The 26,600-nt window shown below is 38.7% G+C and overlaps 1 protein-coding gene across 1 annotated transcript in view; it reads right to left on the minus strand.

Annotated features, from left to right (window-relative positions):
- LOC139626812 (inactive N-acetylated-alpha-linked acidic dipeptidase-like protein 2) overlaps positions 1 to 26,600 on the minus strand; it is a 496,369-nt gene that overhangs the window by 458,776 nt on the left and 10,993 nt on the right. The window contains exon 4 of the mRNA XM_071487314.1: positions 4,667 to 4,729. The gene's annotated coding sequence lies outside the window, so the exon portion shown is untranslated. The remainder of the gene's footprint in view (positions 1 to 4,666; positions 4,730 to 26,600) is intronic.

Genomic DNA, 26,600 nt, shown 5'->3' on the forward strand with positions numbered 1-26,600 from the left:
AAGTTCCTTCAAGATGTTCCTAAGAATGGGACAGATGTTAGGTGACAGTGACCTTGACCACCAAAATTGAATAAGTTCACTCTTGAGTCCAAAGGAACGATTGTACCAGAAATTGAAGAAATTCCCTCAGGGCGTTCCTGAGATATTGCCTTCACAATATTAGGACATACAGACTTACAGACATATGTATGGACAAACATACAGACAGACAGACAACCCGAAAACTATACTTCTACAGCTGTTGCCAGCGCCAATGCATACTTAACTAATATCACTGCATAAATCAGATTTTAAAAAGTATTTATATGCTTTACTCTCCAGCACAGGCCACCATCAACCTGACAAGGAATCACTTATGTATACACAGTGGGTATCTTTGAAGCACATTAAGCAATTAAGGCTGGCAGCTGTAGTGATAGGAAGCATAAAGCAGAGCAGAGTGCAGGGTAGGGTCAGTCATAACATGCTCTCTGGGAGCAGACATACAAGATCATGTAGCACTTTGTAATACAAGTCTATAATTAGATCAATCCAGATGTTGAATATAAATGAAAAATTTCACTTTAGCTCATTTGTAGTTCCCAACATGCAGTCAGTTACTTTACTGATTACTCCTCAGTCAACTTCAGAACCATCTAACATTTATGAATTGTAATTTTTTTTCTTCTATTGTTCGTATGCAACAGATTACCGACAGGTGGACATGATACATTTTCTTACACAGAATATATGAAACAAGTGTACAGATAATATAAAGCAAGTGATCCTTTATCTGGGGAATGCATTGTTTTCAGTATGAAAAAACCTTATATGCATTCAGTCCACAACATAGGTTGAAGTATCCTTTAAAGTTAGATAACAGGCCATGATTGCTCGTGTGTGTGTAGCCTAAGTGGTGCATTGGAGCAAGTAATGGGAGACAATGACTGGAGAAATGGATGACTCCTCAAAAGTCACCTTGAATAGAATTCATCACACACACACACACACACACACACACACACACACACACACACACACACACACACACACACACACACTTGCAGCCTCTCCACAACTGACCAAGGTCTCTCTAAGCATTAAGGACACCAAGCATGTTGTACTGTACTCGGTGATATTCATCAGTCATGTCCTCTACAAAATCTGCCCATATGATCCCTAAAGATAACTTGCTTGTGGTGCAGTTCCATATTTGATGTGATAAATATGTGACCCTACCATGTTGAGGCTATTTACTGTTTGAACTGGCATTGAAAAGGGTCTGACCTCTCATCTAAGATTCGATAACTCTAAGGCTGTAATCCAATATACAACACAGTGCAAAGGTTCTGAGCACTTAAGATGTTTAGATTCTTATGAGGAGGATCACTCCCAAATTAATTCTCCAGCATGACAATAACCCCAGACATAGAGCCAGAGTCATAAAGAACTATCTTCAGAGACAAGAAGATAAAGGAGTCCTGCAGCAGGGGGTCTGACCCCCACAGAGCCCTGATCTCAACATCATGGAGTCCGTCTGGGATTACATGAAGAGAAAGAAGACACAGAGACATCCAGAATCCACAGAACTGAGACGAGTTCTCCAAGATGTTTGAAAAACTGTATGCTAGTGTGCCCAGGATAACTGGTGCTGTTTTAAAGAGGTGGTTACACCAAATATTGATTTGACTGAGATTTGTCAGTATTGCACTTTGCATGAAGATATCTGTGAAAACACTGTTTAATTACTTTTAGTGCCAAAATGTTTTCTATGTTGGCTCGATGTCAAAATAAATGATAATCGTATCATGTATTTTGTCAGGATGTATTACTTAGAATCTTTGACATACCAGACACACTCTGGATAATCAACAATCCATAGACCGTACTGTGAAGAGTTGCCTCTGAAATAGTCACTCTGACAACCCCTGACATTTCGGTATTCACATTCTTTCTCATTCACCTACAAAGATGCATTTCAGTCCATTATTGCATCACCTGTTCCCCTGAAAATTTCTTTCTTTTTGCATTAGTCTGTGTAGTCTTCTTAATAATAATGAAATATGCCGCAAGGCAGGCACTGAAAGAAAATGTCTTGGGTTATACATGGAAAAAAGGTTACATGGATTGTACCAAAACTGTGGCAATCAGGGGTCAGGTATCTGAGACCTCACATCATACCTTCAAGTATCTGTGCATCTACTGTAACCACCCACAATGTTTTGTTTTTTTTTTCATAATTTGAGCTCTAATCGCTGGAATGCCTGCACTGCTAGAGGCCATGAGTTCAAACCACATACCCACTTGTAAAGTTTATAAGGTTTTTTTTAACTCTGGAAAATAATTAGAAAAAGGAGGTTATGAATGCATGTCATTACAATGACACCAGTGTCTTGTCCTTACATGTTTGCAAGCCTCATGTTTGAACCCATAAAGGCTGGAAGTTAACCCCACACAGCTCTGATAGAGCTATTCAATTGACTTGGTTTGTGAGGGCAGCTCCCAAGTTTGTAAATAAATGAGTCTAACCCTGAGTCCCCTTGGAACACCTCTCACAGGCTGTTGCTGTAACATCTGATTGGTTAAAAAACGTAAAGGCTTATAGAACGTACAGTTTGTCTTGTTGCAACCGTGCCTTTGAGACAACATACACTTAAAGCGGAAAAACACCACGTCAAATGCAAAACATCCACCTTGCTCGATACCGATTTGTGAATAACCTCCATAAGAAGCCATGAAAACTGTCCCCATTATCAGCTCTTCAGCTTTGCTCTTTTAAACTTGCAGTGGTGACAGCCACTGGTGTCACTTTTGTTCAACAAAAGGCTTTACTTCTTGTTATTCATTGTCATTGCCTAATGGAAGGTCGACTACAGAGAGCACAACAGGTGTTCCACTCAGACACACACACACACACATACACACTTTGTCTAAGAAACCTGCTGGCTGCGGTCCACTGATTCCTCGGTGAGCGACATGCATCATTAACAGCTTTTAAACTGCAGAGGCGTCCTGCCTTCAGGATCTTCTAACAGGCCGTCTCCCCCTCTTTACAACATCCCACCCACCACACACACACACAATCTTTAAAGTGTTACTAAAGAGGCTTAACAGCCCATTCCAAAAAGCCAGCATGGGGCATTTGTACTCAATAAAAAAAAAAAAAAAAAAATGCTACAAGCTACAGATGGAGTGGAGCATGCTTACAGAGCATACACCAGTTGCTGTGCTGAGATGGTTAAGGGCAGCAGCAGGTGAGTAAGAGCATTTTCACTTCAACACACTTTCCAATAATTGCTCAAAGAGATGTGAGAGTTGTTAGGAGTGGGTAAAAAAAAACTTGCAACGACTTTTGAGAGCACATGTAGACAAGTGTTCAGGATACGAATATGTCAGGATGTGATGTGGAATCTGAAGCGATTGTAGCGTGCAGGTCCTTTCTTTGAAGCAACTGCATTAACTGGCTGATGGAAGGTAATCCTTAATGAAAAAGACGTTTCTTGTGGTGATTTTCAACATTCAAACAAGCATTTGACTGGTTGAGCAGGGTGGATGTGCTGCAGGCTGACTGATCATTGGAATGTGCCGTTATAACAACACACGATGACATTTACACCGCCTTATATCCGGCAACAGAACTTTAAAGTGCCAGCGTGCGATGTCGATATGGTGCGGGTGCATTTAGCAACAACACACTGAGGATGTGCCGTTATGATGGAAACTGAAGGCTGTAGTAGGTATTATGGGAGATATATCAGTGAGGCACACACATATGCACCTTACTTGCATGTTTCAAAAATGATACTGTGAGTATCATGGAGCTGAGGTGAAATCCTCGTAACTGCACTGGAATTTAATCCATGAGATTAAACATGTTGTAAAGCGATTAAAAACTGTTCGGTAGTAACAAACCGATAAAACTGCAGATGTAATATGCAATGGCTTCACAGTAGACAGCAATGGATTGCACAGTAAAATGAATGAATGTAAATATTGTATATCGTGTACAAATCTGAAACCCTGATATATCTGTCAGATGAGTATGCTGGTACAAAAAGGCTATTTCATTTATTTTTACTGAATATTCTGCTGTTTTTCTGAGTATTTAGCGAAACATTTTCGCATTTCATGGATCGAAATGAAATTTAAAAGCTTTTATTTTATCAATACATTCGCAGTGATAGTGCTGGTAAACGATATTATTGTCAGCACAGACATATTATAATAGAAATTATCCTGCGTAAATTTTTACAGTAAAATAAATTAGGCATCATACAGCGCTGCAAAGAAAGTGCAGTAATACACAAAGATTTAAATCATGAAACACTGAAAGCAAAGCGACATTTCCTCCCAAAACCACAGAGTAAAATAATTTCAGCGAACGTACGAGATCAAAAAGATGCAGTGTATCTTTAATTCGCTGCCGTTGTCGCGTCGGCAGCAATAGCGAGGGCATCCCAGGCAAACCACAAAGCCAAGGGTTAAAGACGATACCATGCTGACTCTCCCTAAATGACATGCTACGCCATTTTACCAGCTCTTTATTTCCCCGTCATTGCAAACCAGCTCCAACTTCCTGCTCGCTCACATGCCATTCATGGACGAGGATGAGAGAAGCAGAACAGGGAAAAAAGGAGGAATCAGTGTTTCAACAACATTAAGGGAAGGTTATTGTCTGCGGGCTTACCCTGGGAGAGACGCAGAGGGCCTGAACCTGCCAGAACCTATCCACAGCGACCGGGAGCGGGACCTGCGAGAGACCAGAACAACAAAGACAGTTTGTGACAAAGCTGAGGCGCTGCAGTCCGAGAGGAGTGAAATCAAATGTGACATTTTTCATTTATTTGTAAATGCCTCCTTGGCGGCACACTCACTCGAAACGACAGTTGGGCTCTTACCAAGTTAAAGGGAGCTGATGGTAGAATAGAGGGATCCTGACAGAGGTTGTAATGAGATGCCGCATTAGGGCCGCTCTCTCATCCACTCTCCCCTCTCTCGCCCAGGAGCACGCCCTTCACTTCCAATCTACTACCCCAACCATTTGGAAACGGTTAACCCTGTGAAAAACTACACTAACCTCTTTGGTGCTCAGATAAAACATTCTTTGTGGGGTTATATTGAGAGTGGTGCCTTTGATGCTACAAATACCTTTGTCAAAGGATTTTGGAGCATTCGGAGCCGAAGGAAGTTGGAAAATGATTCACAATAAGCATTACCTACCCAAAATATAAGAAACGGTGCATCATCTGAGGCTGCAAAGTCTTAATTGCATTGAAGGAAAGTAACTAAGTATTTACTCAAGTAATGTACTTTATTACAAATTTAAGTACTTATACATTTTATTTCATTTTATTTGTTGATTTTATTAGTATTTTCATTTATTCTACTTAACACTGTGGAAATCATACTTTTTACCCCTATAGTTACTAGTTACTTCTCTAAGCTTTTACAAGCCGCAAAATCTCTATCTCTAAGTAAGTGAGATTAAATCCAGTCTAGTTTATTTTAGTCTGACTTGTTTATGGATTTAATTATGTAGTGCTGACTATACAAGAGGATGTTCAATATGCTTTGATCCTTAGTTTACAATCTCAAGTTTCATATCAAATTCAATCTTTTATTAGTAAGTAGTCTTGCATGTTTAGGCCTGCATGATGGACTATTCCTTAAAATCCTTGTCCAATATGTCTAATTTAAAGGTTTAGAATTTTGTTCCCATGAATTTGTTTTGTTCCAACCTGTCACATTCTAACTGATAACACTAGTGCTTCATCTGGTTTATGTCCCATCCCATACACCATCAATAGTCTCAGATTAATCACTGGACCTAAAGCCCTATTCTGACGACGAAAATAATAGCTTTTGACCATCCACAAGAATGATTACACCTGTGCCGGAGACAGACAAAGTGATGTCGACACTTCATAAAAAAGGGGACCAACTTTATTGGTATAAGTGTCATCAAAGGTGATATTTTCCCAATGTGCATTGTTAATAAACAAGAATGAGTCAACAGCCATGCTAGCGGACCTGTGAGGCTGTTGATGCAACAGTGCTTTGAGCTAAATGCTGTCAGCATGCTTCACACGCTAACACTGGTACTGAACACAAAATACAATGAACACTGATGGGAAAGTATTTGGCAAATAAAAAATTCAGAGAATCACCAGAGTCATTGAGATTCATCCTCTGGGGTTTATGTACAGCTGTACAAAATTTCATGGCAATCCACTAGTTGATGAAATATTTCCACCTGGACCAAAATGGTGGACACTCTGATTGACACCAGTAGTCTGCTGGCACGGTGGCTCAGTGGTTATCATACATAAAAAAAGGAGTGTTTCTCCTCTAAACCTCTCAGATGGTTTCATTTAAGTAAAAGCTTCTCTATATTTCAACATAATAATAACGATATTTTCTTTTAGCATTTTAAGGAAAGTAACAAATGCAATAACCGCTGGACTTTCGAATAATTATGACAGATTGCTTAATCTCACAAAATGATAGTGAAAGAGTAGCTTGACTTTCCATTATTTCTTCTTTATTAACAGTCACAACACTTTTTTAACTATTGGACAGCTTTAACACATCATTTCTTTTATATCCTGCTTTCTCCATGTATTTTTTTTTTCGACATCATCTCTCACCGTGTCCATGTGCCTCAGTCACTGACTGGAGTCGCAATGATTGGCTGAGTAGCATCACATGACCAGTGCCGTAAAAACTAGAAAAGCTGCGCCAGTTAAAATAGAAATGTTCCATCACAATTTGATCATTCTCAAAAATATGTCCGATCTGGATTGGACAAGTCCGGACCGCTTTCCACCTATCAGGGACCTCTGCACTATACTAAACCACACTGTCTGTAAAGTAGTTAAAATTAGCTCCGCCGTCAGCTACAGCAGTAAAATACTGTTCACATATTGATGCAGCAGTGTAATCAAACTTTTAATGTAATACATAGATCAGTTTTTACTTTTGATATTTCACATTACATTACTTAAATATTGGCTGATTATACTAATGTACTGCAGGATTTTGCTTGTAATGGAGTAACTTTATGTTGTAGTATCAGTATGGATCTTAGTACTTCTTCCAGCACTGTGGAGCATGTGTGTATAAATATATATATATCATAAGGTATATTAAATATCAAATAAACATGGAAACTTTAACTGCAAAAAGTTAGCCCTACCAAAAAGTGTTCAACATCTGACACACAGGCAATACAAAAAACATTATTTAAAATGACTGAACAACTATTAAAAATAATGATTGAGTCATAATTTTCCCCACAAACTGGGTCAAGCTGGAAAGAGGTCCCAGTGGAGGAGCTTACAAGGGAAATGAACTATTACCCTCTACAAGTGTGTGGTGCCCTCTAAACTGTCCTCACAGATTGAGAGAGTGTGCTATATAGTGGGCAGCATGTGAGCCATGAGTTATGTACTTCATTAAGCTGAAGTAATTTCCCTCCCAGATATCACATCGCCTTCGAGCCACTCGGTTATCCATCCTAGCAGCCATCAGCTAAATTTAGTTCATTGCAGCACAATGCCACAGCTTGTCACAACAATGTAGGTATAGGTGTCTGGCTGAGTCAGAGGTGTACGAGGTGTCATTAAAATAGAGAGAAATATCCTGGCTTATATTAAAGTACTGCTGTGGGTAAAATCTGTAGGTTTTCAGCATCAACTAATTCATCTTCCTTACTTATTTAACTCGTTCCTCAATAATTCTGCTGCTGTAATTAGGTTCATCATCAGCATGATTCCAATTCTCAGCAGGATTATCCACACTAGAATATACTGTATTTAAATCCAAATTGTATTAAGTCTTCAGCGAACTGTGAAGAAGTTCATCAAACATAAGCTATTTAATTCTGTAAAAATACTTCAATTGTAGTTGTTACAGTGCACAGCGGTGTTATTGTGAAACCAGCAGATTGGGATAATGCTTACTTATTATTAATTTGCTTACTTTGTACTTACTGCAACAGTGCACAACAATGCAGGAGTGGTGCACTGTTTCTTCTGTTTCTTTCAGCAGGCAAGTCACAGACTGCAGTATAACAGTTGTATTAAAGCATGGATAAATAGTAAGTTGCAAAGCTACACTAACCACTGTTTTCATTTTAACAATGAATCAAATACCAATGTGTAATGTTAAATGTGTCGCTTGATTTGACAAACCCAGAAAGAATAATCACCTGTCTGTGCAGTTCCCCTCAGTTCTTAGGCTCTAGCATTTCAGCATATGTCAGCCCATTATTTTGTTTTTACAGGCTGAAACTTGACTGTTTTAGTTCAGTCCTCAAGTGTAATCAGCTACAGCAGGCAGCCATTTTCATCAAAAAATGTAACATGTATGACCTAAAAATAGATAACTGATAACTGTTTCCTGACATGTTTGCCTCATCAAATTTATTAGTTGCTATTATTGGCAACTGTCAAAAACATTGTCCAAAATCCTCAAATTCCACAGTTTGTTTGACTGTAAACAGATAAACAAATCGCTTTTCTTATGATGCATTTCATGACAGAGTAGCTGCTCATGACATATTTGATGCACTGAGTGGCTGATACATGTGACATTCTGAACACACTTCTGGGAACTGTATTATCAAAGCACACTTGATGTTAACACCAGTAACAACAGGTTCTGCAGAGTCAATCAGGACTGAAATCTCAAAACCTTTAATCCTTGTTTTTATATTAAACCGCAACTCTAATGACTACGTATAATGTGACAGGTTGCTCATACTGACAAACCCACTCAGAATTGTAACAGAATTTGCAGTTCCCCTCAGAGGCTGTTGGTATCTTTCAGCTCAGCGTTTACTCTATTCGTTTCACTTTTCCTGCTCTTACTGTTTATAACAGTTTTCAGCAAATAGAAAGGTTTGATGAATCAAATGTACACAATGTGCCACGTTACAACCTTTTGGACAGACAAATTTAGCAACTAGCTAGTGTATACAGTGCAGCATCTAGCAAGCTAAAGAGCAATATGTTATCCTCAGGACTTCTTGGAGAGACAAATGGTGTGAAAAGGAGAGGGTAAATTGGATCTTATGAATCTTGAAGGATTCTAACTAAAACAGCCTTTAATCAAAGCCACCATGTGTAGACATTTGATGTTTGATGGCATACACTTTTGTTTATTAAAAAAAAGCACATCCAATCTGTCTGCCTTTTATTATACTGCCACAAGAGGTACCAAAATCGGAAAATGCTCAAATCCTAAATATAGTGACTTAGTCTTAAAAAATGACATCATAAATTGACAACACTCAGTTATCACACACCAGAGGAACTATGTTATTGTAAGCTGTACTATAATCACACAGAAATGATGTTACATTAACACTTAAAAAACAACTGTGTGTAGAAGTTATAAGGAGTTTTTAGTTTTAGTTCTAAAATTCAAATCTGTTCTCAGTTATGTGCTTCTTGTCTTGTTGTATATTTAGAAAGAAGCAAACTGCAAAGTCAGTACAATGAAAGCTATAAATGTCACAAATAAAATGGGAACAAACAATAACATCAACTTCACTCATCTAAAAGTTGACATTAACTTTCACTCAGTGCTATGTATGAGCCCTAAATCTTCCAGTATGACACCTACTCATAACTTAGACTGAAAGGGATGATATATGAACTCTTCAGCTTGAAGGCATAAATTGTTTGCTCAGCTGTTGGATTACTAAACTTACTTGCCTCAGTATGTGGATGGTAAAAGTGTGAGACACTACATTACACTCCTGTAAAGTCTCTATCAGGATCTGTGCAGTTCCAGGCAATATGCCAATTCCAACACATTTTATTCACCACTGAAATTACACATATGTCAGAATGCATTTAAAGTCCTTACATAAAACCAGCACAGATGTAGTGACTACAAGAGACACTCACAGTGTCTCAGCTGCAGCAACTGAATAAAAATAGCCCTCAAATTGCCTGTAACCATGCATTAAGTTCCCCACAGTGGGCAATACTAAGTGGTTATTTTTTATGAGCATTTTGACATCCTGACTTTCAATTTAATGCTTTGACAGTGTGAGTGAGTAGAGGAATGAGGAATGCATGCTCACAATGTGCCTTTGCTATTACAATTTAAATACATACTGTATTTATAATTTATATATAACTTGGGCGTTAGTGGAGCTTGAAATCATCAGGTAATGGACAAACACGTTAGGAAAAGATGCTTTCCAAAATACTGCCTCAGGCTGGTCACACAATGCACTCATGTGCATAGACATTTGCCTTAGCCCAAATTCACATACTTAAAACCAAAGACAGCTCAATACTGTTGGGTTCAATTTTTGGGCCTTCCATGGTTATTAGTGGTCTTTTTTCCTAATTTTTCTGTTTTTGGGTATGGTTTGATGAAGTTCACACTACCCAATTTCAGCCAAACCAGTGATCACCTGTTAAAGACAGAGTTTGGTCGAAACAGTTATCCCTGAAACTAGTTTACAGACTTAGATACATTCTTTGATTAATTGACCAAACACCCTATTGTATCCAGAATATATTCCTATACCTGTGGATATATCTTTCAGATTTATTTCAGGTGGGCAGGGTGACAACACAGTTGATGTAGATGGTGCTATCGTGATAACAACCCCCTAAAACAAGTCCTGTCACTGTTACCTTTTAATTATCCTGATAAAAACAAGGATATAAATGTTGTTGTTTATTAGATGTCATCACTTAACATTACAGAGTTTGCTGTGCACCAAAATGGGTAACATATCTGAATGGTTAGCATAGTTAGCATCTTTAATTTGTTTGTTTGTTAGCTTGTAACTGGCAGTGGCTGACACAGCACTAGCGGTTGTGCTAATGTAGACACTTGGTCTCTGCATTGACAAGGTTTCGGGTTTCTTTTGCCCCCCTGTAAGCTGAAGAGATTTGTTCTGGTTTGTGACATACTGTATGAAACCCTGGCTGTCTGAATCAGTTTTTTTTTTTAAACTGTCATTGGTTCACTGCAGTTCCAAGGTGAAAATACTCAGTCATGATGTTGACTACTTATTTCCCTCATGATATTTCTTGTATCATATAAAAAAATTTTTAAAAAATAAATAAAAAACCCCACTATATTAGAAGGTTAAAAACCCGACCCCAATTGAGGGGGTATTTATTTTCATGACTTTTGTTACATTAATTTCATGACTTGTGTTACATTAACCAAATGATATAATTAAACAGTTTGCTATCATACATGTGCCCCACAAACTGCAAGTTTGTCAAATGATGGATTGTTAGAGAGGGAAATACCCATACAAGTTTACCTAGTGGAGGTTTTTTGCTGTTTCAACAGAATGCTAAGTCTGACGGTCAATAAATGATCTAGTGTTTGCTAACTGCACACATCATTTTCCAGTCTCATATAGTCTAGCTAGGTAGCAAAATAATATCAGCTAACAGCTAATCCTGTCAGCTAACAGCTAATCCTCGCAGATAGTGAACAAGTTGACATTTTTCAAATATACTTTCAACCACATCACACTTTTATTTTTCAGCTTATCACCTTAATCAGGATCCCTGGAGTCCTGTCAGTCTGTGAAACTTATGTAGAGGTATAGTGAAGTGTAGCACAGGATTTAGAAAAGCTTAAATCCTTAAGTTCAACAGCAGCACATTCGAAGTGCAGCACATTGTCACACCTCTGTGCTAGCCCTCTGCTCATTCTGATTGTCAAAGAAATCTTTTTTATACTGTCATGTTGTTTGCCAAACATAACTACACATGGTGTTGTCAATGCTCTACACTTCATATAGTCCTGCAGCTCAGCCCAACTCTGTTGAAGACAATACAGGCAACTCTAATATTTATTGTTTATCTTGTAAAGTAATTCAATGCCTCTGGTGCCTTTAGAATCCGCATGGTAAGACAGTGTGCAGGAGGTTTAGACCAATATTCAATAATATGATTACATATTACTAAAAAGACCTAAAAAATATAGTTATGTATTATCAAAAAACAACAACTGAAACATAAAATCCAATCATATATATTATTTCTATATTACAAAAAGTCTTTGGATATGGCCCAGGCCTAGTGTGCAGTCTCTTCACTTCAGAAGCTGCCTGATTCATAAACTCAAACTATGCTTACAAATCTGAACTACAGAGGATGATATTTTGTTTATAGCTGTAAATCACTTACACCTGCCTTTCTATGCTTACATTATGGAATCTCAGCTCAATTAAGCTTCCACCTAAATTATTGCGCTATTTCATCTCCAGTTAAGAAAATGTAGGTTCAATTTCCCAGCAGACTAAACTAAGGGGGAGTGACCTTGCCTGACACATTGTTAAATGGACCAGCAAGAATGTTTTCTGTGTGTATGTAAAAGGAAAGGCTGGCTGTTCAAAGTCCACCATTTTCCCATTTCTCTATGTCATTGATGCCTGACAGGCTGTAATTTTCATTCTCTCACTCCAGTGGAGCCTACTGAGCTGGAGATTATGGAGATGACGGTTTGGATTTTTAAGCACCCTCTTCATCTCATTTTAAATCTCTATAATGTCTGAGCATAAATAAAAACAGATGCCTTTTATAAAACAACGGGGCAGTGGAGCTGAATAACACTGTGCTTCAGTGAGCTCACATTTATTACTGTCGCTGTTGAGTGAACACTTCCTCTAGTCAATGTCAATCTACATGTCAATGGAAACCTCCTTTGACAAATGGCTTCTGAGCCTGGACTGAAAATCTTGGGTAGAACATTAATTTTCTAATTTTCCTGTCAGTGTCAATTTCATCATTCATTCTGTCAATAATACTGTATTGTTCATGTGCACAGGCCTTTTAAGATTTGCCTGTGTTAACTGATTATCGGCAGAAGAACAACTGCTGTCAATACGAAAAAGAGCTTTAATTAAAGCTCCAAAATCAGTTAATCAGTAGCAGTGACTCCAATTCATTAAATTTGCTGGAGACAAGGGATGTTAGTGACAGTGGCCTGCTCCTCTTGAGTGGAAAAGGGAGGAGGGTCAAACTGCAGGAGCGTGTCGGTGGTCACCCCTGCATTAAATGAAGGATAGGGTTTGAATCATCTCCTTGACTCTTCGGGACTTTGTCAGTTGGGGGATCTCTCCAACTGACAAAGTCTGAGCTTTTTCTGGCTCCCTTGGGGCAAGGTCAGACTATTACTGCTCCAGTGTTACTGGAAAAACTGTCTTTTAGCTCATAGGCCCAGGCCAATAACTTTTGATGTAAGCTTGTGTGTTTCTAAGTGTACACTAGCCAACACAAGGTCTAGAACTGTATCTACTGTATGTGTATGAGATCAGGTCGTTACAATCATCATTAAAGGATGAAATTTTAAAATGACTGGATTAGAGATTATTATTGGTTCAAGTATGATATCAGTGAAGGAAGTAACAAATTACTTTCTATGATTTACTCTTCTTATAGTAACAAAATATTATGATAATATAATATTTTACTATGTCTCACATCAAGTAGAGTACTTCACTACAATTAAAGTTGCAACTGTCAAACAGCTGGACCAAAGTTGCATGCAAAATGCCCACAGTTGCATACCGAGTCTGGCTAAATGCTAAAATACTCACAGTGGACCACCCAGCTGGGACTTTTACCTTCACTTAAGAAGTTCTGCCTTTGGTGAGGTCCACACAACCTCTCTGTTTTGGAAAATCCCTGCAAAGTGCTCATAATATAGCACTTTGCTATCAAAATATTGAATATTTTGCTATCAAAATATTCTAAAACTTCAAGGTGCACTGTGAGACCTGAGTGGCTAAATGGATAGGTTATACTTTCAGAATGAGTGAGCAGAGAAGTTGAACCTAGAGCATACTATTTGACTTATGGAATTTACAGTCTATGGACACTCTCTATATCCCATGGAGCCTTTACCTTCTTTTCTGGTAAATTCTAGTAAGGCTATACTGAGGAAGTCAGTTGTACATTTTTAATTGATAAGTCCAACCTTGTCTCTCTGAAATTACATTCATATGCTACTTAAAGTTGCGCTCACTGTGTTAGCAAAGCCTCAAGAAGTCAGAAAAGTGGCTACCTGCCTGTTTCACTTAATGGCTTTAAATGCAATAGATAAGTCCTTGTAATTATCATGACACTCTGCTTGCATATGTTTGCAATCAATGACACCCAAAGATTTCTCATTAATTGGCCATTTGAATATTAATGCAACTACTGATTAGATGCAGAATAGCAATCCACTCAACAATGTTCCTAAATCGATAAGTTTAAGACAGCGATCATGATGTTACCGTGTTTTATGCTCCCTCAGACTTTAATCATTAGTTAAGCAAGCAGCAAAACAAAGGAGCTAAATGACTTGTGTATACTACATCCGATAAGCCAATAATTACTACCCACTGTTCCCTTTGTGTTATTGATAGAGTACATTGGCCCATAAAAAGGATAAAGGTCAGGATGTAACAATTGCCATTTGCTTTCTTTTTAAACAAATGGACATCAATAGAGACTGTGTACGGCTTTAAATGGCAAAACAATTTAATGATCTGCAGTAAAAAAATTAATGATCATAACTGAAGGAGAATCTATATTAACGGGAGCTGTCTGTATACAGAACCCTTCTTATTGTATTTCCATCAGAGAAAAAAACTGAAAACAATGATCCACCGTTCGACAAGCCAAACAACAGTTTTAATCAAGGTCAGATTAGCCTGATAGGGGGCCTAGAGGCAAAGAACACAGCTGTGGGTCCCTTTTGATTCCTTAAGATAACTGTGCAAACAATACAGTATGGAATCCATACCACATTGTAAATCAAATCTCGACTACAACATAATATTTTGTCAGCCAAACAAATGACAACAGGCCACGAATAAAGCAGAGATAAGAAACTGACCAGTCTCCAAATTTCTAATCTTTTCGAAAGTACAAGACAGAGTTGTCTTTCAATTGCTTTTAACACACTTTAACACACTTGTCTAACAATAACCTTTCATTCTGCATTGAGGGCTTGTCACTTTGTTGAAACTGCACTGACTGAAGTGGTAATTTATTTTCTGCTCCTGAATTTAGATAAAACTGTGATGCTGGTCATTGGCCCAGTCTGCCATTGACACTAGTTTGAGCAGGTAACAGCAACTCTCGACAACCATGTGATCAAGAACACTTTTTTTGACCCAAGTAACCAAAATTCTGCTTTTCTTTCCATTGCAGATGTTGAGAAGCCTTTGTGTCATCCAGAATTGATTATTCTAATGTTTTCAGGCCTGCCATTCACCCAAAAAGTCTTCAAATGCTTCAAAATGCTGCAGCTAGAAATTTGAGCTAAATCTAGAAAATTTGACCACATTGCACTTATTTTAGTTTCCCTTCACTCGCTTCACTTCACTTGCTCCTTCATACCTGTCTGATCTCCTTAAACCTTATATTCCATCCCATGCTCTCTGTTCCCAGAATTTAGGGCTCCTGTTAGTCCCCAAAGTTAAAAAGACATCTGCTGGCTGCAGAGCCTTTTCCAATCTCACCCCCTACCCCTGGAGCACCCTGACATCAGATTGTCTGACTCTGTTGAGGCCTTCAAATCCAAACTTAAAAATCATCTTTACGCCTCAACTTTCAGTTAGTGGCTTATTCTTTGATTATTTCAGGCCTGGTTCCTGGTACCATTCTGCCGCCGCCGGTGGATCGGTCTCTGTCTTAATGAATCCATTAAACCTAGTACATCCAGGACAGTCCATATAGTCCTGCTGACGAGATTACTGTTAAACTGTCTGATAACCACTGCATCTCTTTGTCTCTATCTTCCCCTTAAGCACATGAGCGTCCAACCTGTGTGCCTCTCTCCCTCCATCTCTCTCTGTCTGCCTGTTTTATCCTCCCTGTCCTGTTTTTTTTTCTCAGGCTGTCTGTGCTGGACCTTTGGAAGCCATGGGACGTCTCTCGCTCTCCTGGCTGTCGGTGCCTCATTCAGAGGTGCAGCTTGCAAACAGGCAAGGCAGGCAACTGCTTGGGGTCCCAGGCTATTAGGAGGCCACAGAGGTTTTTCTTGTTCTTCATAATGTATACTTTGAAAATTACAAGGTTTTTCATGTTCTTTTGACTTATATTTTGAAAATTCTGCTAATGAAAAAAAGTCAAGATTTCGTACATTTTTGTTGTAAGATTATTTGTGCCATAATGGTGATGAGCACTGATTGAAGGGGCCCTCAGGCAATTTCTTGCCTTGGGCCCCACCAGACTCTAGAATCGCCACTGGGGTCATTCCAGATGTTTTGGATCTTGAGCTTCTTCCTCAACAAGTCTGAGCTTCCTCCTTGTTTCTCTCTCCTTTTGTGTATTTGTTTCCTTCTCCTAGACACATGAATGATGTGGTTGGTTTTGCCTTGTGTGTGGTCTTGTTGTGTAGTCCTCAGGTCTTCATGGTGGAGTGGAGGTCATATGGCTCAGGTCCAATCTATTTGGTGGCGTCTACAAGTTGCTCAATGTCCTCCCAGATCATAGTCTAGGATGAAATTTATTTTTGTTAAGATTTATTATGTACATTGCATTATTTTCCTAAGGTTTATTGAGATACAACCCTGTCTTCAGAAAAGCTGGGACACTGTGTAAAATGTAAATAAAACAGAATGCGATCATGTACAAATCATGTAAACACATATGTAATTGAAAATAGAACAAAGACAACATATCAAATCTTGAAATGAAAAATATATGATCAATTTGAATTTAATGCCAGCAACACTTATCAAAAAAGTTGGGACAGGGGCATGTTTACCACTGTGTTGCATCACTTCTTCTTTTAACAACACTCGGAGATCAGTTACTGGAGTTTTGGAAGTGAAATATTGTCCCATTCTTGCCTGATATAGGATTTCGACTGCTCAACGGTTCAGGGTCTCCTTTGTCATATTTTTTGTTTCATGATGTGGCAAATGTTTTCAATGTTTGACAGGTCTGGAGTGCAGGTAGGCCAATTTAGTGTCCGGCGCTTTTACTACGGAGCCATGCTGCTGTAATACAAGTAGATTGTGGTTTGCCATTGTCTTGCTGAAATATGCAAGTGTAACCAGTGCAAAGACAGAAGGGGAAAAAAAGGGAAATAGCGGTAGCACAAGTCATAAGGTTTGGGCTATGGACCAGTTCAGAAGGTTTTCAGAACGACAAGAGCCAAGTATGAATTTCGATAAAGGAAACACTGTACACAGCACTGTTTAAAAGATTAATGTTTGTATTAGAGCGGATAAGGGTTAACAACCAGATGGGACCCAAAGGAAAATAATAAGTACAAAACCTAAATTGTGTGCACATGGAATAAAAAAATAAAAGGAGACTCAGGTATTTTTATTACTGTCTCGTTTAAGCTTTAAGTTTAACACATAAATGTTACTCATTTACCAAATAAAGCTTTATTATAATTCTCTTTATATTCTATTTCTAATTCTGCTGTACAACTCTTTGGATTAAGCATTCAGTTTTAATATATTCACCAAATCACATTATGAAACCAAATTAATATGATTCAACAGGTTAATACATACCATAAAAAATAATCAATGGGAAATGTGTATGAGAATTTCTACTTTTAATGCAGTGGCGCCTGAGGACCCAAAGATCATGGCCATCCAATATTGGTTTTCAGCCTTGTCCCTTTGCCTACACAGATTTCTCCGGATTCTGTGAATCTGTTAATGATATAATGAACCGAAGAGGCCGAAATTCCCAAATTCTTTGCAATTTTACATTGAGGAACATTATTCTTCAATTGTTGCACTATTTGCCCACCCAGTCTTTCACAGAATGGTGAACCTCTCCCCATCTTCACTGCACAGAGACGTTGCCTCCCTGGAGCCTCTTTTTATACCTTTATATATAATCATCTACTGGCCTATTGCCAATTAACCTAATTAGTTGTGAGATATTCAACCAGGTGGGTTTTTGTTTTGTTTTTGTTTTTTAACATTACACAACTTCTCCAGGCTTTTGTTGCTCCTGTCCCAACTTTTTTGACATGTGTTGCTGGCATCAAATTCAAATTGAGCATCTATTTTTTCATAAAACAATAACATTTCAGCATTTCAACATTTGATATGTTGTCTTTTTTCTATTTTCAATTAAATATGGGTTTACATGAGTTGCACATTCTGTTTTTATTTACATTCTACACAGTGTCCAAACTTTTTTGAAAACAGGGTTGTAATTGAAATAATTGAAGTAATGGTAACTATAGTACAGAGACAATACATATATAATACATTCTGTTCATTAATTAAGATTTGGAACTACATTATTCACTTTGCCTGTAAAGCCAGTGATGGTTGAGATTGGCGCAGTAATATCATATCAGACCACAAGGTGATGTATGACGGTTGTCAGTGTTCTGTTGTTCTACATTGGAAACGTATATTAAAGTGAATCAAGTAATCAAGATGAAACTGTCCCCGTGTCGTTGCTCTACCCACGATCCAAAATGTAGATGGATTTATTAAGAACTAAGTTTATAGTTAACGCTACAAGTAACCAACATTACAATAGTTTTCATATACAGTGGGGTTCTAAAGTCTGAGACCACTTTCCCATTCATTTGAATGGAAAATTGCTCTTTCTGAGGTTCCTTCCACTTTTTTCCCATTTAATGGGGTTCCTGGGGAGGTTTTCCTTGTGTCATAATGCTGTGAAGATTTTTAAGCTCTTTGAGGCAAATTTGTGATCCATGAAACTGGGCTATATCTAACTATAAATGGATGACTGACTGTCTGTCTGGGAAATATTGAACAGTGTTTGGATAATTTTCTAATAAAAGACATCAGAGGGTTTAGCTTTTATTTCCAGTATGATAATTGTTTTCTCAATATGCAATGAATGCAACAAGCTTGACAGAGCTGTGCAACAGATTTTTGTGAAGATATGACGGTGACATTTAAACTGAGCTTAAATCTTAACTTTAAAATTAAAGCTTAAGATAAAATATATTTGAATTTGACTTGAGGTAAAATTAAACTAAACCAATGTATCTGGATGAAATTAATAAAATAAGATAGTGACATCACACTGTAAAAAATCTCCGTAGATTTTACAATGAAAAAATGTTAAAACATGACAGTAAAAAACTGTAAATTGTAAATTGGTTTTAAACTGTTTCTTAACACTGAATCATCATAAATAAGTTAATCAGGGAAGATGAAAAAATTGTAAATTGTAATAAAATTCTTGTACTGTTTTTAACGGAAATATACCATAATTTTTCTAGCAGCCAATACCGCAATTTTTGCACTAAATAATAAGTTTAAGAATAAAGTTTGTAACTATTAAATGTACATACTCTTGTGGCAATAACAGAAATATGCTGTAAGGTTTTGAGTAGCCAATACCACAATTTCTGCATTAATTTCTCGTAAAGGATACAGTTTTTAACTGTTGTGGTTTTAACAGAAATATGCTGTAAGGTTTTAAGTGGCCAATACCACAATTTTTGCATTAATTTCTCATAAAAGATACAGTTTGTAACTGTTAAATGTACATACTTTTGTGGTATTAATGGAAATATGCCGTAATTTTACTAACAGCCAACATCGCAATATTTGCATTTGATTCTTGTAAGGAATACAGTTTGTAACTGTTAAATGTACATACTGTTGTGGCAGTAACGGAAATATGCCATAAGGTTTCCAGTAGCCAATACTGCAATTTTTGCATTAAGTCCTCGTAAAAGAAACAGTTTGTAAATGTGAAATGAATATATTTTTGTACTGGTAATGGCCATATGCTGTAATATTTATGACACCTTTCATTCTGAAGCCCCTTTCATACAGTTGTTTCATTCCAGGTTTGTCTATATAAATGAACCTTGTGGCAAATAAAGTCCAATTCCCAAACAGCAGCACTGTTAGAGTGAAAATGACTGCGTCTTCAGAAAGCTGGAGGTAACTGAAGCTCCTCTGTGGAGTCGTCACACTCACACTTTACACTGATCACTGCAGCAGTAACTGTCTGTGAATCCAGTCTGTAAATTATATTTTGACATTATTATCATAATCAATATTATTTTTACGACATCTGAAGACAGTGATGCCTTGAACAGGGCGCAGTCCACGGTGGTTTTTTAAAACGCACTCCAAGAGCTAAATGTTGCAACTTTGAATAAATTATTGTTCAAAAAAGAGGACACAAACGTTGCTAAAAACGGTTTCTATAATTCATTTCAAATTCAAAATATATTGGAAAAAACACCTACATGTTATAGGGAATATTGATAAAGTGTTAAAATTGGCATTGAGTCACAGCCTCAACCTGTCCACACTGTCAGAGTGACTCACAGCAGCATCACTACATGAGGCTGCTACTTTGACACTGCAAGTGCAATTAGAGGCAAAACAAGGGCAAACTCCACTCAGCTACAAAACATTATGGGGGTGTTTGTTCTGTAATATCACTAACACAATATATTTTGTGAATCGGACCTTAAGACAGAGCAAACAGCGAGAGCGAATGGTGTTATTCTTAATTCACCCCTAAATGCTTAAAAACAATCTCCCTTCACATGATAGCAGCTTTATTTAGATTAATATTTTTTTAAAAATCACATTCGACAAATATTCAAGTTTCCAGCCTGTAAAGCGGCCTGACAGAGTTAAGAAGTGCAGAATATTGTGTTGTGCCAGCAGCCTGTAGCCAGCCTCAAATAATGTGGAGCTAATTGACACTGCATCTGAGGACCAAGCAGAAGGTTTTTTTTCCCCCAAATCCACTCTCAGTCTATGGGTGCTGTTAGGATTTTATCTTATCCAGACTTCTCGACGAGAGCTTGTCCTCAGTTTCCCAGGTATGGAAATTTTACAGAAAGTTACAGAAAGTTAAATGTTTTAATTGCATTTGGTTAATTCAATTTAAAAAATAATAATAAAAAAAAAAAAGAATTGTGTGCAAAGTGTGTATTTCCTGTTAGTGTAGTCTATTTAAGATGTATTCCTGTAACTTATGCGCAGAAACAGTTCAATCTGTTAAAGCATTTGTTGTCCATTGTAAACTGTATCGCAATGAACCGAGGTGCATGTTCAAGTGTGTTGCAGCAAGTCGTAAGAAGGTGTGTATTAGGTATGCGGCATTAAAGGCGCACTTCTATCGCCATCATAATAGCATGTCAACACTTACTCAGAATACAACTTTAACAACATTGAAATGCAGTTTCACTTTGTGAATGACAGTGTGTGGGAGTAAAATCTTTGGTTGCTCACTTAAATAACCACATAGTAGAAGGGCACCAAGTAACTTTCCCTGTAAGAGAATGCAAACGTGTGCTCAATGTAAAATCTTCCTTTACCTCTCATATGTCCAGGAAACACCGACATTGTTTGGAAAATGTGTTTTGTGCATCGATTAGCGAAGATATTCAGAATGCTGCAAGTGCTACCATACAACAAGCTGCCAGTGTGTCAGATGCTGAAGACACTGTTACGGACAGGCCAAATTTCAGTGACTTGTATCTCAGAAATGTATGTATGTTTTACATAAAACTACAGCAAAAGCAACTTCTTCCAGCATCTACCATTCAAAACATTGTTGAAGTGATACAGAATATACACGAGTTGGAACAGACATATACTTTAAATGGATTAAACTCGCTTCCTAGATTAATGTCAGTTGCAGATGAAGACATTGTAAAAATCTGTGAAACAATAAAGCAATCTGACTTGTTCTCAGCTTGCCACACAGGGCCCATGAGAACTGCTCACTCGAGAGCCCAGTGTTTTAAAGACATGTTCAAATATGTTGAGCCCAAAGAAGTGTTTTTGGACAGAAATGAGAACAGGACAAAGAGATTTGCCTACTATGTTCCTGTGCTAAATACTTTAAAGGATATGCCGGAATCCAGTTTTTAGCAGGGCCTTATGTTAGGGGATCCTAATGGTGTTTCCAAAACAGAGGTTCTCTGTGACCCTCATGATAGTAAGGTGTTTATGTCCAACACATTTTTTCAGGAAAACTCAAGTTGTATCTGTCATATGCAATCTGTCAAGATAATTGCAGTATTAATTTTCGACCATATTGTGCAGCGGTAATATCTTGTAATTTATTGATACACTAAATTATTTCAGAGTACCAAAACATTCAATATTTAATGCTGTCAAATTTCATTTGTTGTACTTTTACAGACTCAGCTGCTTCAACCCCAAACTGTTTTCTTCTCCACTGTCTATTCAATCATCTCCATCTTTGGTCCCATCCCAGTCTTCACCAGCGTCATCCACAGCTACCTCATCATCCTCAATAAGCTGTTTCCCATTTGTGCCAAACTGGGTAGACAATTGAGCGGGGGGGATAAATGGCCTAAAAATTAAAAAATTGGAAAATGATTACGCCCACTTCAGGGATCGTGCATTGAGTCATTTGGGAGATATTTTGTATTGGGAGTTGGTACCCATCATGAAATAAACCCCCCACCCCACCCAAAAAACTAAATCAGACATGTTTTTTTTCCCCACTTTTTCCCCCTTTTATCATTAAAAATAAAATAAAATCTTAAGAGAACACTTTGGTTCACCTGTCAGATGTTGCAAAGTTCTAATGTAATAAAGTACATTTACATAATGCATTGTGGCTCCTGGTTGACTGCAAGCAAACCGTTGAAATCCCCAAGCAGACGATCACATTCAACACACCATCAGACAAGCAGTTAAACAGAGTTGTCGCAGGTATGTTTTTTCCTTTTTAACAAAATTATATGATAATTTAAACCCTGGAACCACTACAGGGAATTCCTACTCTTCCTTGAGCAAAGGCAGGTATCCAGTGTGCTGTTTTCCTACAAAGACAGCAGGTTTGGGTGTCTCTCCAGGGCAGCAGCAGTCCTGCTATACCACTTTGGCCATCTGACAGAGTTCCTGAGCCAGAACCCTCACATCAACAACCGCCTGGCCTGCCTCGTCAGAGAAGTGATGGAGCTTCCCTACCTCAAGGTGGTCCTCGTGGTGTTTGCCTGCGTGGGTGTGCACTTGGTGGAGCCCTTCTATGCCAGAACCATAGAAAAAGATGCTACCCATACTCAGCTCAGGGAGTTCTACAAGGGACTGCATACAGGCTTGGGCCAGCCAATCAGCGACAACTACACTACATTCACAACACCTGAGTATCCTGTGGTGTCTGACAAGCTGTTCAGAGGTGTAAAGAAGACCTACACAGAGGAGGTCCTGAACTCAGTGTCAGACGTGGCTGCCGAACACTTGGATGAAGTGAAGAAGCTGACAGATCTCATGCAGCCCCACCTGCAGACTGTCCTGGCCAGACAGAGGAGGGACTATGGGATTGATGAGGAGACCTTCCCAATGGACTACCCTGTCAGTGAACAGGCTAGTAACATTGATGACACCCCTGTGCACAACACTGGGATGGAGAGACAATGTGGCAAGGGGGACTACAGACTGAAGAAGCTAGGCACACTGAACGCAGTCAGTAGGTCAATCATTTTACAGAAGAGCCAGGAGCTTAGGGATGGATAGATTCCGTCCTTCAGAGGTTTCAAGGCAGCAGCCCAAGCAAAAAGAGAGGTTAAACTCAACTGGAGTAAACTCATGAAGGCGAAATTCGAGAGTGGGGCAGACCAGAAACAGGAGATGGCTCAAAGAAAGGAGAGGAAGAGACTAGACATGCTGGACACACTGAAATCTAGAGGTGGCCCCTTCACTGACAGTGGGGAAGTTGAGAAGTTCCTTGTGGATGAAAGTCTGAACAACAATGCAAAGCTGCAGAGGATGAATCTTGAGGTTCAGTTTGCCAGAGAAAGTACCACGCTTCTGCCTAAAGTTGATCCTATCTTCAGAATCCAGGTGACACTGCCCAGTGGGAAGAGGAGGATGACAGCACAGGAGTTTGGAGATGCTCTCATGGCATACCTGGGCAAGAGGAGTGATCGAACCATACTGGAATATGCAAAATTCCAAGAAAGTCTTGAAAGGCTGGCACCTGGACAGGAGTGACAGAATAACACAAGAAAAATGTGAGGTGCTACTTATGACCGACAAGTTCAAGTTCTTTCCATGTCAATGTGACTGAATAAAAATGATTTAACTGTTTTGTATTTGAAATAAAATTCTAATCAAGTATTCCATATGAGTTTAGTCTTTGAGTATTAGCAGACTGTAAGAATAGTGAATGCATACAGGGCGGAACAGCCAAAATAAATGCTCTTTTTATTTTCTTATTTTAATTTTAAAGAGGGATGGGGGATTATTTTCAAGATACAGAGTTACTTTGAGGTGTAACAGTTCTTCTATCAATAGTGTTTATTAATTCCCAAATGGGTTTGAAAGCATTTATTCAACAGTATATAGGTAAACAGTAAGAATAGCTTATAAATACCAGGCGGAATGTGCAGAAAATGTCACTTTTTGGGTTCTTTTTTTCATTTTCAAGGGGTGGGGGGTTATTTTCAAGATACAGAGTTACTTTTGGTGTCAAAGTTCTTGTATTGATAGTGTTAATCAAGTCCCAAATGGGTGTGTTGAAATTTTAAACTTGATGATTATTGTGATTGATGGTGATGTTATTGGACTTGGATATCATTCCCTGGTAGAGCAACTCCAGTCAAGAATTGAAAATGTCAAACAACCAAACACACCAAAGATAACGAAACGCAAGGCAGAATCAGATGACGACACTGACGAGATACCTGCTGAACAAAAAGCCAGTGTTCAAGACACATATGGCTGCGTCAACTGGGAGACTAAATATTTGCCACTTCCTGAGACTGTGGAGAGTCAGCATGAAAAAAAATAAGAAATGAAGATGTTTAAAAAGAAGTACTACACTGCAGAAGATGTGAAAGAATTAGTCAAGTCCACCTATTACACACAGCGTAAAGACATCAACAAAGGTACAAGCATCCAGATAGAGAGCGTGCCAGCAACACCCTGCCTTATTGTGTGTGGTAAGTATTTGCACTAATGGCTGACACTGATGCCCTTGTTATTAAATTTTATTTTTTTGTTCATGTTGTTTATTCTCAGGGTCCTCCTGTTTAGCTGCTGAGATATTCATGTTGAGCATTGACCAAAAGGTTGTCAACGACCACATCACTTCCTTCACATCTGCCATCTGCCTGTTGTTCGGCAGTTACTACTGTTTCAACATACACTACCCAGTGGAATTGCGGTCAACACTGGAGTTCCTCCAAAGGTAAAAAAATCTTTCTTGTTAAGATATTTAAAAATACAATGCATTTGATAAGACACCGAAGATGATTTTTTTCTTTCTTTTTTTTCATCAAGGTGTTTCTTTTCAATAAATCCTGAGAGAGGCACCAAGGTCAAGCACAAGAAGAAGAAAGTGTTCTCAGTCAATCCAAGAGTCCTCACTCTGATCTCAGACCTTGCAGACCATGAGTGGACCTAGACCTTCCCGGAATATTTGGAGTCATGTGTTAAAGGTATACTGAATGTAACATACACTGCAGATATTTTTGTTGTTAAAACTGCACCAAAAGTTCTGAAAGTTGCTGTAAAGTTTTACTAGGTGAATTGCGTGGTACACTTTGTTAAGTACATGTTCTGCTGCACTAGATTCTATGCCATGTTATCTGAAAACTGTCGACCCAGTTGTGGTTGTCTTTCTAGATACAGGAATTACATTAAAATGTCCTTAGTTATAGAGGTGGTGTTTCTTGCGATTAACAATGTAAGACTTGGAACTTCCGGTTTGGCAACGTAGGAGAGAGACGTAGGGTGAGGGGGGGCTCCCGTTCAACTCTCTTATTAATTAATTTAAGTTTTACACACGTACTAAGCGCCGTAGCAGCTTGGACCTACTTATACATAAAGTACTGTACTAAACCCTCGCGACGGCGAAATGGAAACCAGACATAGCATAGCTAGCAAGCTAGAAACAATGGCAGCTGCATCCACCAATGCGGAAAAACCTGGCGACAATAAGCACGGAGACCCTGTCTCCATATCTGAATTGATTACAGAACTATCAAAGCAACGGGTCAGCTTTAAGGAAGATGTGGCCACGTTAATTCAGGAGTCAATTCAGCCTCTGCAAGCTTCAGTGAATGGGCTACATGACGAAGTTAGCTCCTTTCAGGGTTGACTCGTGGCGGCAGAAACCCTGATGGGTGAAAACTTTCAACGGATCTGTGACGCTGAAGCTACTGTCAAATCCCTCCAGGCCCAGAACGCATCCCTGCTGGATCGCCTTGAAAACCTGGAAAATAGATCTTGCAGAGCCAACCTTCGTATCCTGAATTTGCCTGAAGGAAGTGAAGATGGCCACGACCCTACTATTTTTATTTCAAAGTTGCTGAAAGATGTCATGGGGGATAACGTGTTCCCGTCCCACCCAGAGCTGGACCGTGCACACCGCGCAGCTGGACCTAAGCCTGCGGCAGGACGACCCCCACGGCCCTTCATCCTTTGTTTTCATCGGTACCGGGAGAAGGACGCCACTTTGAGATGGTCCAGGCAGCACGAAGTGAAGTATAAGGCCACTACCTTGAGAGTATACCCAGACCTTAGCACCACTCCTGCTAAGAAAAGATCGGCATTTAACGGCGTTAAACGGGATCTTTATCAGAGAGGAGTGCCGTTCCACCTGCTTTTTCCAGCCCGACTCATAGTCACTTTTGATGGAGAGAGTCACCTTTTTGAGACC

This window comes from Trachinotus anak, unplaced genomic scaffold (genome assembly GCF_046630095.1).
Source record: "Trachinotus anak isolate AG129_WGS33_773 ecotype Australia unplaced genomic scaffold, CSIRO_AGI_Tana_v1 ptg000010l, whole genome shotgun sequence".
Lineage (NCBI taxonomy): Eukaryota > Metazoa > Chordata > Actinopteri > Carangiformes > Carangidae > Trachinotus > Trachinotus anak.